Raw genomic sequence first — 14736 nt, 5'->3', positions numbered from 1 at the left:
TAGGGCCCCAGGGCGGGAGCAACTGTGTCCTGGCTGGGGCCTTCTCCGTGCAGGTCGCGTGTTCGACTCGAACCTGCAGATTGCCTTCTCCCGAGCATCCTGAGAACGTGCGTGGGGCGAGCGAACGGGCCCGCATATCCTCAGGGGCGTGAGTCCCTTCCTAGGACTGAGGGCAACGTAACCGACGCAAGCCTTCCCGCTTCCCCTTGCCCAGTTTTTCCTGGGGAGCCTCAGTGGAGACGCAGGGCTGCCGAACCAGCGTTGGCCGCTGGGAGCTAGCGCCCCCTCCCGCGAAGGGGCGAGGGGGCAATGGGCCCTCGCCGAACCCGCCCCTGGCTTGCCCCCGGGGGCACTCTGTACTTGGGAGTGCGTAAGTTTGGAGGCTTGGACAAAAGAGTCGACCCCAGGGGAAAATGAGGGAGGTCGGGAGGGCGCCGCTGCTGCTGCTGGTGGTGGTGGTGGTGGTGGCGAAAACCACTGGCTACTTTGTGAAAGCCGAGGCTGGGAGCTTTGACCCCTTCTCTCCCTCACGCGCTCCCCGCGACGCGGCTGGGACGGGCACCCCACGCCCCTGGCTCCGCTCGCCTCCGTCCGCGCCGGGATGCGGAGTGAGCGCAGGGGCTCCAGAGGCGCGACCGCGAGCCGCGGCGCCCCCGCTCGCTCGTTCGCTCCCTCTGCCTCCTCCCCGTCGCCGTCGCGACTCGGCTAAGCTCTCGGAGCGCGCTCAGGCGGCGCGGAGAGCGCCGGGGCGGGAGCGGGAGCCGAAGCCGGAGCAGCGAGGCCCGGACGAAGGTCGCGCCGCGGGGCGGCAAGGAGGCGGCGGCCAGGAAGCTGGCAGGTGAGCTGGCAGGTGAGCTACGCCGCGGGGCGCGTGGCGGGCGCGGGGGCGGACGGGGCGGGGGCCGCGGGAGGAGGCGGGGCTGCGCGCGGGGCGGTCTCCTCCCCCTGCGCTGACGCTGGCCCGTGGCTCCCGGGGAGGATGGACCGAGCGCGGCGCTCGCCGGGGCTTCCCCGGGCTGGAGAGCGCGCCTGAGTGCCGCCGCCCGCCGGGCATGGGGAACCGCTTCCTGCGCGGCTGCGGCAGCGGAGGAGGATGCTCGCGGCGAGCGGAGGTGAGGCGCTGCGGGGGCCATCGCAGCCCCGAGTTCAGCGCGGGCAGGTGCCGGGGGAGGAGGGGACCCGGCGCCGGACGGCTCCGCCGGGGCCCCAGGCGCGGAGGAGGGTTCCTGGGGCGCCCGTCGTGGGAGTTTGGCTGGGTTGTTGCGGGGATGGCGACTGCAGTTTTCCGCCCGCTCCCTCCTCTTGCTGGGGGGAAAGGAGCGACCTCTCCTTCCTTCTGGCTCTCCCTCACCACCCTCAGTCTCCTTACTTCTGACCACGCGCGTCTTCTCTCCAGACGTCCTCACCCCAAACACTCGTCCCTCTCCGAGACCCCCTGCTCCCTCCTCCGTGCCGCCATCCCAGCTCTATCCTCCCCTGAGCCCTCCCTTCCACTCCAAAACCTCCCCGGTGCTCCCGAGCCCATCTCCCTGACTTCCTAGCAGCGTCCCCGGGCCGGACCTTCTTCCCTACTCCTCCGCAGAGCTACGGCTCTGCCCGGAACTGTCGAACAAGCGGGTCTCTCCCACTAACCCCTGCCTTTTCGCAGACACCCTCAGAGCTGGACCCCGCGTCTCCCCGGACCCCAGCCCTTCCTGCTTCTGTCGTCGACTCAGTTCTCTGCCGCTCCCCGCTCTGTCCCATTTCCCAGGCTCCCAACCGCCCCGATACCTCTTCTCCCTGGCCCGCCCCTCACGGTTTCTTCTCCAGACTCGACGCTGTGCCTGGGAAGCAGAGCTCAGGGTTTTTTGTTTTTGTTTTATTCCCTACTGGGTAAACTTTAAAATCCCCGTGGTTCGGTTCATAAAGAAGCCCTAACAGGAGGGCTCAACCGCTGAGAGAACCTGGACGCAGGGAGTCAGAGATGGGGGGAGGTTGTGTCGCGCGTCGGAAAGGGGCCGTGGGATGAGTGTACAAAGTAAATTTTAAAACGAGGTGGTTGCTGCAGCCGAGACTTTCCTTCTCTGGCTGGTTTCGTCCCGCGGAGTATTATTGTGACCCCTGGTGGGAGGGCGCGTCTTTTCTCTTCACTTTTTAAAGCGCCTTTTTTTTTTCCCCCTTGGTGGTGCTGGTGACCGGACGGGGGTGGGGGAAGAGCGAGTCGGCACGAGGGAAAGCTGCTTGGAGAGGCTGATGCCACTTGGCTCCTGCGTTGCTTGCTCCCGGACCCGCCAGATTGTGTATGTTTCACTCTAAACTACTCGCCACCCCCAACTGCATCACACAAGTCCTCATTGTTGGGGGTCTGCCTGGGCACTTCCGCCTGGGCTGGGAGAGTCTGAAGGAATGGGGGTGGGGGTGGGGAGGCCGGGGCGCTTGGCGATCGAGCGCTGGCTGTAGCTGAAGGAGCGGCGGCGGCGGGCGGAGCGGAGAGCGCCTCGGCGCGGGCATCCGTGCGCTCGGGCGAGTGTCGGAGAGCGTGGTTGCTTGCCCGCATGGGTCGGTGCCTGTGGGAGCATTTGGAGGCCGACGCACGACTGGGCTTAGGTCGGTTAGAAAGAGCCGCGAGGGGAAAGCTTGCCGAAGCGAGTGTGCCTTTTGCTGCCCGGGAGCTTAGCGGTCAGGCGGTTGGGCGGTCGGGCGAGCGAGTCCTCCGAGATGGATGCTACTAACGCCGCTCCAGCGAGTTTCCGGGACCCGAGCGCGAATCTGCTATCGCGTCTCCCGCCCTCCTCTCCCCTCCTGCTGGCCGGTTTCACGCACTTTCACAATGTTGATGGTTTTGGATAAAGGCCTTGTGGGGGTTCCGCTGACACTTCATAACACTTAACATGTTTTCAAGTAATCATATAAATTAAAGGTGGCTTACGTTCAGAACCCCCTAATTATCCGGTTCACGTTTGTACATTTATGTGCCAATTATAGGTCTTCAGGGAATCCGTAAAATTATAAACCATCCCCACCCCCTGAATTAGCACGCATTGTTTTTATTATCTCAACGATGAGTGATTCTGGATGGAACCCTGAATTGTACAAGCAGGAAGATAGATGTGCGGGGGAGGGGGGGGGGAGAGAGCTGGGCCGGAGTAGGAACACTCCACAGCACCCCCCTCCCCCATCTCTCTCACTTCCTATCCTGACAGGGCTTGGTGACAATTCTGGAACCTGAAAGGGATCAAAGATTTTCTTGATTTCCTATTGAGAAGGGCAACCTAATCAAAGCTGTATGAAAGTCAACTTCTAAGTAATCAGAAATTGTCTGCTGATGTCCTTGATTGAAACCCCAGCATTCAAATGGAGTATTGAAGAACTCGCAGACATAGCTTTTGAAGCGCTGTTGTTCTTTTCCATACACAGAGGCCCTCATAAAGGTTTAGGGAGTTCAAAATGCTGTGATTTGAAAGACTGACATTGTAACTATTTGGCGACGCTGAGGGGATCGCAGGGATGAGAGCAGAGGCCGAGGTGGGAAGTGCAAACGTGTTGCTACTGTCTTGGGAGCAGTGCGGCTATCAAGTGGGAATTCAGTTTTAAGCATCAAGTTGGCAATTAAATCTCTTCCTAGAGCCGATTTAGAGGATGATTTTTACTAGGTTTTTTTTTTTTTCTTGGTGGTTCGCTTAAGGTCTGAGTAGGCATATCTGAAACATTTAATCATGTTCATTGTATTCAACAATAAAATCTGAATAAAAATTACTTATTGTTGATGAAGCTCATCTCGCAAGCTGTTTCACCGCATGTTTCATTTGCAAGACACACCATTGTGGGAGGCTGTGGGGAAGAGACGAGATCACTTATTGTTCTTGTTCTCCTCCCCAGGCCGGAGAGGAATCTGCGTCCGCACTCCCCTCTGCCCTCCAAAGTCATTTGGGGGATTTGGCTTGGTACCTGATAGGGCCCTTCCTAAAAATTGCATTTGGTGGTTTTCGGATGCCTGGAGCCACCCTGCAGGCAGATGAAGAATCTAATTGAAGCAGCATTTCATTTTGATAATTCACTCAAGTCAAACATTTAGGTTTTTGCAGGAATTTAATCCCTCTCTCAAGCTAATAAAGCTAACAAAGCAAGAAAATCACAGTTTATGTCTTTTAGATGGCACTTAAAAAAGTTGCATACATTGAAGGCTGTTGTCAGGAACTTTCAATGTTGTTTAGGGCTTACTGTGACAAAGAATGCACTGGTTAAGTTAAGTAATTGAGGATAAATCACCTGACCTCTCAGAACCTCTGTTTCATTATTTGCAAAACAAGGACGGTATTATCTACACATATGTTCTTTGAGTAAATTTGATAGGGAAAACTGTCTCATCTGGCACTTTGACATATAACAGGATCTCAGGGGATTGGTAACTTTTGGTCATAGCATGGAGTCCTGCTAAGGAGAGAGGATATTTGGAATTGGAAGGCCAGGATCGAATCCAGGTACTTTCTGACTGATGTTCGGTAAGTCACCTCTCTTATTAATAAAAAGAAGAATAGTTTACCTTTTTGGAGCACTTACTAAGAGTCAGGTACCCTTTTAAGCACTTTGCATGCATTAGTTTATTTAATCTTTAAATAACCATAGGAGGCAGAGAGTTGTGTTCTCATTCCTGTTTGATTGATAAGCAAACAGCCCGCAGAGAGTTGGTAACTGGTCAGAGGTCACAAAGCCAATAAGGTATAGAACTAGGGTTTGTTTGTTTGTTTTTTATAGAGAGAGAGTGCATAGGAGCGGGGAGGGGCAGAGGAAGAGGGAGAAGGAGTGAATCTTAAGCAGGCTCCACTCTCAGCACGGGGCCCAGCGTGAGCCTCAGTCTCACACCCTGAGATCCTGATCTGAGCAGAAATCAAGAGATGACATTTAACCAACTGAGCCACCCAGTTGCTCTTAGAACTAGGATTTAAATCCAGCTTTCTGGTTCCAGGGTCTGTCCTCACCATTGCTGCCTCTGAGTGGAGGGGTGATCCCAGCTATCTCTCAAGGAGGTTGTAAAACTTAACAGGAAGAATGGAATAGACTTCCTGCAGGAGCAAGTTGTAGATTTTGCCCAGGGTCAGATGCGGTAACACAACATGAGTGTTGTTCTGTTATCAACAGGGCATTGGGCTGGTGGTAGACATTTTGAACACTAGCGACTTCATAACAGGTATTGGTCAGTATGTTCACATCCGTCTCTGCTGTTGAAGTATTCATTAAGTAGGTATGCAGAAATTGCATTACTGCTGTTTGTTACCAACTGTGATAAGCAGAGATTCTTAAAATTAAAAGGTGGCATAACAGGTGGTTAAAAGTCTGGACTTGGGTGCTAGACTGCCTGAGTTCAGACCCCACTTCCTCCAGCCCTGCCAGCTGTGTGGTTTTGACCAACCTCTCTAACTTCTCCATGCCTTAGTGTCCTTTATAATAGAACAACGTACCCACCACCTAAGATTGTTGTGAGGATTATAGGAATTAACACTAAGTGCTTAGAACAGTAGTATGTAATGCTATTTAGCTAGGAATGTTATCCTTCAAATGAAAGCCACATTCTTCCCTTTGATAATGAAAAGGTCTCTGTCATTGATATCCTGAGGCCTAAGTATCCTAACAGTATCTGTTTTTGTTTTTATTTTTTTCCTAACGGGAAGATAGGGAGAAAGAGATACAGTTCAAGATTTCAGGCAAAGGCTTTGTGTTTTTTAGCTTATTGGAAATATTTCCTTGAATATTTACCTTCTTTTTAGATACCCTTTGTGAAGGGAATTGGGAAGTACATATAATGCTAAAATCTCCATGGAATCGCCCTTTTCAGTAACTGTTTTGAGGAAAATAAAGTGTTTGATTGATTGGATTCTAGTCATAGAATAGTCAACTCTCCCCATTTACAGATTGGAAAACAAATCAGGTTGGAGGAAACACACAGCTTTACAGCTGAGAGACACCATTGGAGGAAACCCAGAATTCTTGGGCTCCTTGTCCATTGCTCTTTCCTCTGGATGACACTGTCTCCTATACCAGGATAGAGAAGTAGCCTGGATTACAAATAAACCTTGAGGCAAGGGGAGGTATTGCCAGACTAAGAGCAGGAGCCAGTTAGATGTTCTGTACTAAAAAAAGTGTCCAATGGGAAAAAAAAACCCTTCTTCTGGTTAAGTACACTTATGTCCATGAAAACTAGCACTGATTTCAGTTAATGAAGTGCATATCAGGATATGTTACACACACACACAGACACACACACACACACGTCAGTTAATGACTCGAACACTTCTGTGAGGTTGAAGAGCAAACCCAAATGATTGGGTTTCTTTTTCTGTGAGATGCTCTTTGTATTTTTCTTCCACTTAGTTCTCGGATGTGGGAAGGTTTTGGTTCAGGAATCATAAAACTCCTCTGGCTTCTATTTCATGAAATATGCAGCATATTCTATTGAAGGGAAATCGCCAGCTTGCTTTTATTATTATTATTATTTTTATTTGAACCCAACATATAACCAATCTACAATGCCAGTGGGGGATTCTCATAAAGAGAAAGTAAAACAAATAAAATTCTGCTGAGTAGAGCAACTCACAGCTAAAATGATACAAATTTTGTGATGGCCAAGATGGGTTGTTTAGCTTAGAGGATGAAAATGAGAGGAAGGTGGTCCCAGACAGATGTGATAGTTCAGGGTGAACCCCAGTCCCTGTTGACCACCAACAGTGAGTCTTCCAAAATCGTCAACCTCGTATGATGGCTCTGAGATCCAATTTCTGACTCTCTCGGTCAGTCTCCGTGTTTCTTGACTGGGCGCTTGTGATCTGTTGGTCAGCCATCCATCAGTCAGTCTTCCTCTCCCCCTCTTTTGTCTCCTCTTGTTTTTGCCTCAGAGTTTGTCTCTCTTTCAGTCTTTGGATCGGTTTGTATCTATTCTTGTTGGTGTCACATTTGGTAGTCAAGACTGAAAAGCTGCGAATATGTCTTGGGACTATCTGAGAAACTGAGGAAGCTAACTAAGGTCATGCACAGAGACATCACTTCTATGGCCATTTAACACATAATTGCTCGAGCACCTACTTCGTGTCTGGCTCTGGCTCTGTGCCCGGCAGTGTGAACAGTACCATGATGCAAGGGTGCAGTCTCTGCCATCTAGGCACTCTGCCTCGTGCATAAATTACTGCCACAGTGTGTGATACAGTACAGAAAATATCTGCACAGCACTAGAAGCTTCCAGAAGAGTAATTTATTACATCTGAAGAAAGGAAATGGTCCCCAGGGGAAGGCTTCAAAGAAGAGATTCCATTTCAGCTGGAAGCTGAAGGTCGACCAAGAATTTCTCAGGACTTGAAGGCATCCAGACCGGAAGAACTGTGTGGGCAAAGATAGGTGGGCATGAAGGTTCATTGTTGGTTTGGAGACAGTCATAGTTGGGGTGGCTGTAAAGTACAATATGTACCCGAAATGGATTATTTTGTAGAGCATTCTCCAGATTGTGTTGCAAGGAACGCTAGGGTTCCCCAAGATGGTTATGAGTATTTCAAAAGAAAGAACATTCAGAAGGAAAAAAGTTCTAGGCCCCCAAAAGCTTGAAAAGCATTGAATTACATAACTTACTAAGACTTGGTATTTACTGACATTTTAAAGCTTCAGAGTTTTCCTACAGGTATAAAAAAAAAAAAAAAAGAAAAAGAAAACTCATTGAAATCATTATGATCTTCTAAACTTACTTGCCATAGGCCCCCTGATTTCAAGGAGCCCTTTTTAGTGTCTTATGAGGTAGAGTGGGGAATGCGTTTGTAGGTAATCATTTAGGATTTTTACGAAGAGGAGTTAATTTTATCATAAAAGTAATACGTGTAATTTGAAATGTAGTATAGTATATGTAAGACGTACAAAAAAGTATAAAAATACAGTAAAAGCAGTACAATAAAAAAAAAGTACAAAAGAGCTGAGTACATTCAGCTTGAGAAATAAAGCCATGTAAATACAGTCGAAGTCTCCTTTCTTTGATCATATCTACTTCCCCTCTGCCAGAGGTAATCGCTGTCCTAAATTTGGTGTTTATCATTCCATATAATTCTTTTGAATATTCTTTTTGGGAGAAAAAGAATTCCACTGAATTCTCATTCAGTTTCTAGCTAGTCACTACAGAGATAATAAGAAGTAGTTGTTTTGTATAGGAATTTTCCTGGAATAAAGGACATTTATAAGCTCTTAAGAAGGAAATGTGGCTTCTCCTTCTAACAGTGTCTGGAATGTAGTAGATGCTCAATGCATTTCTGCTGAATTGAATTGAATTAAAAGTGTGTACTCTCACGTGGTACATTAAGTTCACATGGTTACAAAGATTGGGGTAAAGTAATTGTTTTTCATCGACAGTATTGAAATTCTTTGTGATCAGAGATCTTGAAAACATTTTTTGTTGCTTTTTATTTTGTTTTGTTTCGTAACCCGGATCTGTAAATGAATAGTAACAGCTATTGACTGCAAGTCCTTTTCATGTTTTCTTGACATCGTTTGGACTCATTAACAGTAACTGCTTACCCAAATCTGCCCTATTAAAATAGGTGATTCAGTAAAACAGCTATCCACTTCAATAACAGGAAAAATAACTCCACGTGCTTTCAATCAAAAAGGATATTTGTAAATTACAACGTAATTAATTACTCAGTACCCAGACACTAGATACTTTGAAGGTTTATCCTTAGGACCCCAAGAAATGACTTACTTGTCAAGTAACAGGGTGTAACATTAGGCACAGTGATGTCAGCAGAAGCATCGCTCTTGATACATGTGAGGGACATCTTCTTGACAAAGCTCCATCTGAAACTACGTCGTAGTTGGGAGACATTTTCCCTTTATGTTATCCTAGCCCGTATTCATGAATTACTACTGTTTACTTGTCAACATGTAGTGAATGTTGGAATATTGCGGGGGGATGCATGGTAGAAAGAATGAAAAGATAAAGTGGAAGACCTGTAGGCTCAGTGCGAGGACTCTTTTTTTGTACTAAATCATGGTTGTATGGGAGATAGTACATTAGCTTTTCCCATGGGGCCGGATGTTGATCACGGCTGACATTCCACCCCCATGATTTTCTTTCTTTGATTTTGCTGGTACTGATTTCTCTCAGTAGTTTTGGGAATAGTAGTAAAATTCCAGGAGATAGCAGAGTGAGAATCAGCTTTGGGTTCGAATGACCATCAGCAGTGCAAAGAGTGCGCAGAGGGTCAGGAAGAGACACCACAGACCGCCATCCCCTCGTGATTGCCCAGGATCCCTGTGCACCAGGATGATGGCACATGCTGGTGCTTATCTGGAATTGGAGGACACATTCAGAGCAGTATTATATGCATGCTCACAAGTTCTAAATATAAAGCACAACCATTCAAACATTAAAATTAAACCAGAAGTGCCAGTAATCCAATTGTGGATGAAGTCAAAGATGGGCCAACCATATGCTGCATCTGAGCCATGGTGTGTATTGTTAGAACATAGTGAATGCAAAAAGGTTAATGTAATTTATTCCTTTGGGAAGCTGAATAGATTTATAGGCCACATAGAAGTTGGATTCTTGCCAACCTTCTGCTATCTAACTTAGTAATTTTAATGTAGTTGAATTTATCAATCTTTTCTTTTATGGTTAGTACTTTTTATGTCTTGTTTAAGAAAGCCTTTTTTTTTTTTAACCCTGATGTCCTGAAGATATTCTCCTTTATTATCTTCTAAAAGTTTTATTGTTTTGCCTTTCACATTTAAGTTCTGTAATCCACGTGGAGTGTGTGTGTGTGTGTGTGTGTGTGGTGTGCGGTAGTAACTTATTTTATTCCTAATTTTCTTCTGTGTAGAAAAGAGTCATCCAGGCACTTAGGGTCAGTTTCTGGGCATATATTTTGTCCACTCTTTGTCCAGACCACATTTCTTTATTATTATAGCTTTATAATAAGCCTTGGTATTTGGCAGGACAAATCCCCACAATGTCCTTCTCCGGTAATGTCATGGTGCTTTTTTTTGGCTTTTTGTCTTCCATACTCATTTTATTTTTTTAAAGTTATACAAAAATACTCTTGAGATTTGATTGGAGTTACACTGAATTTATAGATTAATTTGGGGAGATGATATCATTATGATACTAAGTCTTTCCAGCCATAAACATGCTACCTCTCCCCATTTTTTTGTTCTTAATGTCTTTCAATGAAGATTGTAATTTTCTTCATAAAGGTATGCACTCTTATTAGATTTATTTCTGAGTGCTTTATATTTTTATAGTTGCTATTGTAAATGCTATCTCTAAATATTTCCTAATTATGTATTAGTTTTCATCATATCGCACCTGTATTTCTTGGTTTGGAGGGTGGGGCATTAGGAGGGGAGGAGAAAAAAATGGCGCTCACCGACTGCTTACAAAGTATTAGATGCCTGGGGTGCCTGGAAGCCTCAGTAAGTTACATGTTCCACTCCTGATTTCAACTCAGGTCATTATTTTAGGATTGTGAGATTGAGTCCCGCATTGGGCTGGGTGCTGGACGTGGAGCCTGCTTAAGATTCTGTCCCTCCCTCTGCCCTCCCCCTACCCCCCACCTCTCTGTCTCTTAAAAAAAAAAAAAAAAAAAAAAAGCTACTAGGTGCCTTACATGCTCTCCTTTGATGCCCAGAACAGCCTCCACCATCTTTCACAGATGGACAGAGCAGGGAATGTCCTTTGTCCCAGTGGCCCAGTGGGAATGCAGAAGTGAAGAATGGGGCTCCAAGGACTTGATCAAACCCTGTAACAGTCAGTCACCTTATTCAAGCGGCAGGGTCTTTGAAAGGTGTCTTCAGTTTTCCCCTGGTGTGTGCAGGGAGATAGCAAAGACCTTCACTGGTTAGACACTCTGGCCAGCATGAGTAACATGATCTGGGGGCTGGGGGCCAAAGTCTGGCTCCCGATACGCTGGTCTGGGATTTCAGGCCAGCCATAGTCAACTGGCTGCCTGGGGCCAAATTTTGGCTAGTAGGTACTGTGTGGTTCAACTTTCCAGGCACATCTCTGGCCAGTGAATGTTGCTGCTACCTCCAGCAGCCATAGGTCTAGGGAAATCAAAAGATGTGTCAAGTTATCAAGCTGAGCTGGAATAAAGATCCAGGTCTCCTTGCACCCATGTCGGTATTCTTCCTATCCCATCACCTTGACTTATATCCTCAAGTCTATTATGATCATGTAGTGGGATACTGAGGCAGTTTTTATCTGAGGAATCACTGTTACACATAGACATTTTAACATACCTGCAAAAATGGGGACAGTAAGAGAGGTGTCTACGTATGGCCCACGGGATGATGATTACCTGCCGATTACTGACCTCCTCTCTCTGCCTCTGTCTCTTGCTGTTTGTGTCTCTCTTTCTCCGGAATTCCTTATGTTATTAATTCTTTCATAAGCCCACTCCCACTCCTTTTTTTCCATGCAAATATTATTTATATTTTAGGACCTAGAAGAGATACTCATTTCTCTCCAGAAGTCACGTCTAGGATATTGGTGTGGATACAGTTTCACATTTTTCTTCTCCCCTTGCTGAGTGTTATACCTCTTTCTCCTTTCTCTCCCATCCTGTCATCATGTTTCATTGTATTTTCTGGAGTGAAGATAATATGTGCCGTACTCATTTAGGTTGATATAAAAGAGGATGTCATATTAAAGCAAAATTATGGGAAGGAGAAGCTGATCACTTGGTTACCCTGATAACACTCTGTATTTTCTCTTTGCTATCCATGGGTTCGTATGAGTGAGGTCAGATATCGTTTTGTATACATTTGAGTGCTCCAGGTATATCAGTGGAAAGAGAAGTCTTGATTCCAGTAGCCATAAATCAACATGGCTGGGAGGAGAGGGGCCTGGGAGGAAGGGGGTTGGGAGAATGGACTGACATTGCCCTTTAAAAAAAAAAAAAATACAGATCATGCAACATGGGCTCAGCCAAGTTTGATGCCTCCCTCTGCCTGCCTTTCCCAGGCATGTGTATCTCCTGGAGCCTCAGACTCTATTAAACACCATACTTCATTATGTCTTATGTTGTTCGGCTCCATGTCTGTTTCTCTCGATTCCTCTAAAGATTGAGAGTTTCCCAAGGGCACTGTTGACTTGTCTTTCATGCCTCATAGGCTTAGCTTTTCAAGGAAGTTCACCTTAGATTCTTGCTCCTTCTCGTTTATAATGCCTACCACAGTTCCTTTGCAGTAGAGGGAAAAGAGTTCTGTCCTTTTAGTGAACTATTTTGAATCTTTGAAAGCAAGATAAGGGCTTTCTGTTGTCATTTTAAATGTTTCCTTCTGGGACAAGTCCTTTGCTCCTTTTATTCCCAAACTGTGCCTTTCCTGTCCTGTCCTCTCTCCCTCCCTCCCTTCTTTTCTTTGCTTCCTTTTTTTTTTTTTTTTTTTGGTCTTGTCCTTCCAGTTTCAATCAAATCAAAGGAATTGCATGAAATCAACAACAAAAGGGCTCCCAACTTAAAGGTTTGTAGTGTGATTTTGCACAGTTGCTGGAATGTGCTTTATTCCCTCTCTCGCACGCTGTTTCAGTGGAGAAGGGCATATTTGGGGAGCAGTCAGAGGAGGACTTTGTTAGTCCCAGTCCCTTGCCAAATCCCCTGGTAACATTTTACCTGGGTGATTGTTTCCTTTGTGGGTTACCTGCAGCTGGTTTAAAATTACAGCTTAAAGATGGAAACTCCGCTAACCACTGCATGTTGGGGGGGGGGGGGGAAGAGTGTCTCTGTGCACTGTCCCTGGACACACCCCAGAACTGCAACAGCCACACCATCAGGACTTCCAAGCAGAACGTAAGCATGTTACCAGTAGACACTGTGTCAGTGAGCGTTTTGTCAGGAGACACGTACCAGGTAGCTTAATAGAAAGAATTTAATACAGGAAACTTCACAGGAAAAATTTCTTACAATTCCACCTGTGTGTGAAGAGCTGAGAATGTGCCAGAGCAGCAGCAGGAAGTGAACTTCTGGAGCTCTAGGCACAAAGGGAAGGTGCGCTGTTCCCGGAGCCCAGGAATTGGGGCTGCTGGGAGCATGGCAGAGGCTGCATGGTGGCAGCAGGTCCCACACAGGGCTGTGCGGGAGCCATCCAGGAGACGGGGCCACTGCCAGGGATGCCACCTGGAAGCAGAGAGAGAGGGAGACAGGGAGACAGATACCCTAGTTTCTCCTCCTTCCTTCCTGTCCCCTGCCGGGCTTTCCCATTGAGTGAACCTAACCAGAAGTCAGTTGGCCAGGGAGCCTGGGAACTGGACTTGGGCTCAGCTGCCTGCCACACCCAGCATTGCAGGGGAAGGGCCAGGAGTGGATCAGAGAGAAACAGGCAAAGAACTGGACCCCATACCAGGAAAACTAGTCTCTTACACGAGTGTTTATTGACATTGCAGAGCTTGAGAACAGTCAAGTGAAGCCCTGCTCCTTCTCTTAGCTGCTCTCCCACGCTGTCTGCCGAACTGTCAGAGGGACCCCTGGCATTGAATCTGTCTTGCTGGTGGCGGGGGTGGGGGGGGGTGGGGGGGGAGCTACATCCGTGTCAAGTGCCCTGGTGAGTAGAACAGTAACAGTAGGACCGTACAGTCCCTTTTCCGCAGTTTCCAAATCTAGAAGACTCTGAAAAGTCCAAGTATTTTTATAATTTATTTAGTGGCAAAACCTGATCTGATCTGAATGGACAGGAAACTACTTATAATCTCTCGTAGTGGGAGCCCTCTCAGTGTGAACAGTCATACATATGGTTTGAGAGGTATTCATGAATTTAATTATGGGGGGGGCACTCCAGACCTAGCTAGGGAAATTCCAAATACCTAAAGGGAAGTGTATGACAGGGGACACGCTGCCTTTCTAAACTGCCAAATAAATTCTGCGTTCCAAACACATCGGACCCGGGACATTTGGATTGTGAGCCTGTATTCTGTATTTCAGCGTGACAGAGGGAGAAGGGGTGGAACTGTGGCCCAGTCATAGGCAATTCTAGGCCAGTGCTCCTGGTAAACAGCACAGCCATTCTGGGATCACCGGATGCCAGAGTGGGGTCAGGGGCGGAGGTTCCCCGGTAGCCTGGCCCAACAGCCCACTCGGTCTGTGGATGTGGGCACTGTTGAGGTTGGAGAGCTGGTGCACAGGTCGCAGGGTCACCAAGGGCTTCATCTGCCGTGCATGCTGCTCTAGGTCTGAAGCTTTGGTTCCTTCAAGCATCGAAGTACTCCGCACTTAGACGGAATGAAGGAAGCCAGCAGGCGAATGAATATACGGGTAAATCTGCACTCTGGCTGTGGTCATCTTACATGTTTGTAGCATTACGTGTAAACACACACACACACACACACACACACACACACGCACAAGCTATTCAGATATCTTCTCATCTTAGCAGATGGACAGGTTGGGTGTCACCATCCCCATTTTACAGATGGTCAAACAAGGGTCTGACTAATCACTAGGTCTGTGGCCATGGGCAAGTCCCTAAACTCTTGGAGCCTCCACTGAAAAATGAATTCTTACTCCTGCTTTTGTTTTCATGGTTCTGCCAGCAGGGCACTTAGAACAGTGCCTGGTGCGCGTCGGCAGCCCTTTCTTCCTCACCCCTCCGGCTTTGGAAGAGTGGAGTAGATTGCACGAAGTCACACAGCTGTGCCCTTTGAAAGGGCAGGCTTCAATATCATGAAGAGAATTTAGTCGTTGATTGATGACAGACCTCCTCTCTCTCTGCCTCTGCTTCCCCCCCCCCAGCTTTAAG

The 14736-nt window shown here is 47.4% G+C and overlaps 1 protein-coding gene across 4 annotated transcripts in view; it reads left to right on the top strand.

Annotated features, from left to right (window-relative positions):
• The first annotated feature begins 983 nt into the window (after positions 1 to 983).
• DAB1 (DAB adaptor protein 1) overlaps positions 984 to 14736 on the top strand; it is a 389340-nt gene continuing 375587 nt past the window's right edge. For all 4 annotated transcript variants that reach the window (XM_087865923.1, XM_087865922.1, XM_045802234.2 and 1 more), the window contains exon 1: positions 984 to 1112. The gene's annotated coding sequence lies outside the window, so the exon portion shown is untranslated. The remainder of the gene's footprint in view (positions 1113 to 14736) is intronic.

The sequence above is a fragment of the Ursus americanus genome, chromosome 12 (genome assembly GCF_024610735.1).
Source record: "Ursus americanus isolate L20-20 chromosome 12, mUrsAme1.1.p, whole genome shotgun sequence".
Classification (NCBI taxonomy): Eukaryota; Metazoa; Chordata; class Mammalia; order Carnivora; family Ursidae; genus Ursus; species Ursus americanus.
Note: the sequence above shows the minus strand (reverse complement) of the source record. Positions and strands in the feature narration are given on the sequence as shown.